Source organism: Olea europaea, unplaced genomic scaffold, assembly GCF_002742605.1.
Source record: "Olea europaea var. sylvestris unplaced genomic scaffold, O_europaea_v1 scaffold707, whole genome shotgun sequence".
In the NCBI taxonomy this organism is placed as follows: Eukaryota; Viridiplantae; Streptophyta; class Magnoliopsida; order Lamiales; family Oleaceae; genus Olea; species Olea europaea.
The window spans coordinates 167,926-173,599 of NW_019265467.1; the positions used below are offsets into that span (position 1 = coordinate 167,926).

The following is a 5,674-nucleotide window of genomic DNA, read 5'->3' on the forward strand; positions in this document are numbered from 1 at the left end:
GCGCAAATCGGTTGTGAGATTAAGCTGCACAGTAGAAGAACAAAGCTCGTCAAAACCCTCAACTGTTGATGTGCAAAAATTGGTGGATTTCTTGTACGAGGATCTTCCCCATCTCTTTGATGATTAGGGGATTGATCGTACGGCTTATTGCAAACTGATCAAGTATAGAGACACTGGCGGATCCAGCACCTGACGAGCACCCGCGACTGCGCATGCTGAATCCGCAAGCAGCCATTTTTTTTTTTGTTGAGAATAGATGAATTTTTTAGGTTATATTTCTGATAACCATTTTCCATTCAAATGGTCCTTCTGGCCAAGTTGGTCAGTTCCAGTTTTTACACCTTCCAGGTCCCAGGTTCGATCCTTCATCAATCAACTCTTATTGTTCAATTTTTTAGTTTTACAATTTTTACCAAAAATTAATGGTGTGAGGAGGAGGGGATTCGAACTTGGAGCTATTGTTAAAATTGTTAATGACCATTATGTCAGTTGTTGAAATGTGATAATGGATTTAACAAATTTATATATATTAGATCTTAGCTTGTTTTAATGCAACAATACAAATTTGAACCCCTGCTCTTCTTTTGAATTATATAAAACTTGGCAACAATATCATTTGATGAATATAATTTATTGTTTTAACAAAATTATATATGTTGAATTTTAACAAAATAATTGTTATGTTTAAATTTTAGGTCTTACTTGATTCCCATTTATTTCAAAATATATTTTTCTCTCTTTTATTTTCAACCATATATTTTTCAATAAAATAATATTACATGAAATTCAAAACTTTTCCTTATTTTTAACCACATATTTTCCATTAAATCACTATTTTCCAAAATGCATTTTTTGCCAAATTTTTTTTTTCATCAAACGAGCTTGTAATATTTTATTGGGCCGACGGTCGGTGGTCAACGGTCGTCCGTGCTGACTCAAAATTCTGGATCCGCCACTGTATAGAGACCCCATCACGAAGCATGATAGCATAAGTGGCTACCTTTTTTAATATTTCCACGTTGAGGAAGCTCTTCTCCCCTGATTTTCAGTTGCATTGGGCTAAACAGGTCTGAATTTTTAGCAGTTATTTGTATTATGTTTGTTTCTAGTAAAAATTGGATAATTATCATACTAGAAATTTGTATTCATCTAAAAGTTTAAGTTGTTACAAAGGAATAAAAGCTTAAGTAATTAGGAAGGGAATATCTTTTATCCTTTAATATCTTCTCTTAATTGGCAAGGAAAAGACTGTAAAATGGTGAAAATAAGTAATCACAAGCTTCAATTGGATGTTCTATTTGTAATTGTCTATTTTATTGTGAAAATTTATTGATCCATCTAGAGGCTGTCCCTTTAAATTTGTAGTAGTCGTCTATTCTTAGGATTTGAAGGGAATGTAAAACACTGTTGTTGTTTGGTCTTCTGTAAAATTAGTTGGAGTCCTTCCTTCAATTGTGATTATCTGTATGTTTGCAAAACAAATGGAAGTTAGAACTGATGAGGGTTTGTCCAGTGTAGGTACTTTGATTCTTAATTTAGCACTTAAAGTTGGAAATGTAAGAACGTCTAGCAAAGTAACTAGTACTATTTTTGTTTACCTTATATATGGACTAGTTAAACTAATAATGACGTGTTTGGTAGGGAAGATTAGATGCTGGTTGACAATACACTGAGTTTCTACAGACAGGACCTTATGAAATTACTACAAGGTGGACTATGGTGGTGAAGTCCATTCTTCTGCCTTGGAAACCTGAATTAGTTTTCACAGGTACTTCTGTTATGGGAATCAATCCAGAAACTAAGAAATTCTGCAGTCACAGTACACCGTTATCCCCCCAAATGGTGCATTTAGAATTGTAATATTAACATGACCATTCATTTACTGCATTGATTTCACTTATAGGATTATTGGGATTCAAAGGAGAACAGTGAGTACTTTTCTGTGGAGGGACTACTAGATGTGGTAAAGCAGGTACATTATACATTATATTGCTTTAGAACATTTCCTTTTTCTACAATTTCACTTGTTCTCTATATTTTGAAAGTTCAATTATTGCAGCTGTGGATTTACAAGACTCCAGAGATGGAAACACCAAAATATCAAATACTGAAAAGGACTGCAAATCATGAGGTCTGCAATGTTCATTTTTTCTCATTAATGTTCATGCATTATTTAACATTTTACGTATGATGTATTGTATCGTTTGAGATAAGTTTGCGTATAATTCCTCGAAATATCATTTCCACAGATTGGTTGGGGGATATATCCTGTTCTTCAATTATATAGATTTGATTGGTTGCATAAAAATTTCAATTGAAGAATATGTTCTTGCTTTTTGTGAAAATTATGGTACTTGCTTGGCCATCTAGCATACATATATTGACTAGATGCCGCATGTAACTGCAGGTGAGAAAGTATGAGCCTTCTATAGGGACAAGCTTTCTGGTTCTTGCGGTTTCAATTCAGTTGCTGGGTGAGAATTTCAACCTGGTCCAGCTTTGTGCCTCTTTAAGTATTTCTTTACCTGATCGGATAATCTAATAAGTACATTTATTTCAAGGCACATATTTGGAAAGAATTCGGCAGGGGAGAAGATACCAATGACAACTCCGGTGTTCACTCAGGCATTTGATCCGGATATCTCCGAAGTGTCCGTTCAGATAGTTCTTCCATCGGAAAAGGATTTAAACAGGTGAAGTTTTTGTTAGTTAATTGGATCAATCTCAACTCCTAAGTGCTAAAAGTAAATTTTCTAATAAATGATATGCTGGCTCTCATTGATGACTCAAAATTAAGATTAGAGAAAATTCAAATACCAGAGAACAAATTTACCGCATTTCTTTGCATGGCGTGAACAATCAAATGATAAAATATGTTTAACTTTTATCAGTTTACTGGCCCCAAATCAAGCAGAAATTAGCTTGAGAAAGGTGGAAGGAGGTATAGCTGCAGTGTCGAAATAAGTGGAAAACCAACCGATTACTCGAGAAAAGGAGAAAGGATTGGGATATATGCTAATCAGAGACGGTATCAAACCCAAAGTGGGTTGCCTTTTAGCCGCTACAATGACCCTGGTCTGACTAAAAGCTTCATAATGGTATGAATGGAAGTATTTTTTGCTGATAACTATTTTTAGGATTTACTTTGCCCCTTATTTTTACATGATGCTTTTAGTTTCAGTGGGCAATTTCTAAGCTTCCTTGAAGACTTCTTTCCTCTCTACCTTTCTCTCTCAAAATGAAACAACAACAAACTAAACCTTGTTATCAAGAAATTTGGAATAGGCCATATCAAAAATTTTAGTCACTCAGTCGGGTTCTTTGCTAGATTTCTAATGGACCTGATTATCAGCAACTACAACCACCTATGCTCATCTCGGTCTGTCCCTGGCTCTTCTAAATTGTTCTTCGAGATCACGCCATTGTTATGAATTTGTCATGATCAATTTAGTTCTTGCATGTTTGAAGTAGGGATGACAATTTGAATTGTTAAAATCGAAAATCGCGGTTAACCGAATCGAATGGGGCAAAAATAAATCGAATCGATGGTGCAATGGGGCGGATATGGTATTTGATTTTAATAAACCGGTTCGTGGCGGTGTGGGTATGGTATTTATGTTGTCGAATCGAAACCGAACCGACTACTTGTTTAAAAAAATCATTCTTTTATTAGGGACAACAAGATTTAGTGAGGAGAAAGTTGATGAAGAAGTACATTTTTTTATTTAAATCTTAGTTAAAACCATTTTGGATTTGATAGTTTCCTTGTATTCTCTATTTATATTTTTTATTTACTATATAAGAATCAATTTTGAGTACTGACCTATGCTAGTAAGAGTTGTAGGGAATAATGAATATTTAATATGAGTTAAGGTTGAAACTTTTGAATTATTGAGCATAAGTCAAGTAACTACAAATTTTTTTTTTCAAATTCATTATCAACAATGTATATTCTAATAAAATAATTATACAATTTAAAAAATAATTTAACTATACAATTTTTAAAAATCACTTCTACAAAAATTATTCTAAAAACAAAAATCTCAAACTGTTACAAGGGTATCAAAGTAAATTATTCTTTGAATTATTGAGCATGAATCAAGTAACTACAATGCACTAGAATCAAGAATGAAGGAAAAGTTGAGTATTGTTATATTCATAATATTGTTTACTAAATTTGTATTTTGCAATTGGAATTTGAGATAATGTTTGCTTTTTCGTTTGGAATATTGTCTTTTTGTTTTCATTGACTCTCTTTTCATAAATTGTTTTATATCAATTTGACAAACGAACCTATAAAAAATAATTTATTTGATAGTTATTAACCGAGCTGAACCGAGATACGAACCGAACCGATTTACGTGGTTATGGTGCGGTTATGGTATGACAAAAAAATTGATGGTTCGGTGATGGTTTTGACCGAACCGAACCGAAATCGAACCATTGCCATCCCTAGTTTGAAGTTTCTCCATTCAAATAATTTTGCATTTTATCTTACTAATTGATTTCTATTTTTGTTGCATGTATGCTTTTCAGAGGAATGAAGTGCTTATATGGCTTGAAGAGTTTTCATTGGATTGAATTCTTGGCAATCTTTTGACTCATATTCAACAATCTTCACTTGGCACCTATATTATACAGGAAATGAATGTCGATGTTGTACTTGCAAAAAAAAGGGAAAAATAAAAAGAACTAAGTATTGTAATTATGTCATATTCTTCTTTCAACATTTCTAATTCTTCTGAGTGAAAGCATTATGTATTGTCAAGAACTAATTTGACAATAAATCTACTTGTATAGATGATTTTGTTCAAGTAATTTGACAGATACACGTCTTTCTCGACAAAAATTTTGTGCATATAGCATAATTGCTAATTTAATAGGATCTGCCACGCACTTGTGTGGGATTGATAGGAACAGTCTTGGTTGAATGGACCAATCAATGTGTTTTGGTGCTTTATTCATGTCCAATCTTCATCTTTTTCGGGTTTTTTTTTTTTTTGGTTGACAGTCAGTTAAAAACGAACCGTATTACGCATCAAACTAGTACTTTTATCATGCTCAGAACGGTATCCACCTCAAGATTCTTTGGCTAGATTGCTTCGATCCGATATTTATATCAGCACTTTGAACCATCAAGTCTTGTTGTATCATAAATTTAGATAATCGTATATAAAATATAAATTTGACGAGTTTTTAGATGTTAATTCTTATAGGTCTAATTTGAACACTAAAATTCCATGCACTTAAATCATACTAAACTCTAAAATAATTTAATTTTGTCAAATATACACTTATATGTATTTTATAAATATGACCTTTGAACTTAGCTAGCAAATTGAACCCATTTTCAACTTATTTATAGCCTTACTTTTAAGTTTTTTCTACAATTAATTCTTACGACAAAAAATAATTAATTATAGAACAATGTCATTTGGGAAATTGATGGTTGGGGTCTTCAAATTATCAAACGATTTTTCTTACAAACACCTCAGGTTACTGAGTGTCTCCCATGCACAAGCCAATGGGTTAAGCTTCGAATGCAACACCATGGCCATGATTGCGAATTTAATGTAATGGTTGTATGTGTATTGGAACTTGTACGCTTCGACTGTCAAATCATTAGCACTATTATCGAGGTCAATAGCATTAAATCAATGAGTCTTGACAGTTC

General features: G+C 32.9%; 1 pseudogene; it reads left to right on the forward strand.

The window, feature by feature from the left end:
• The first annotated feature begins 1,481 nt into the window (after window positions 1-1,481).
• On the forward strand, window positions 1,482-4,981 carry LOC111390702 (annotated as a pseudogene).
• The last annotated feature ends 693 nt before the right edge of the window (window positions 4,982-5,674 follow it).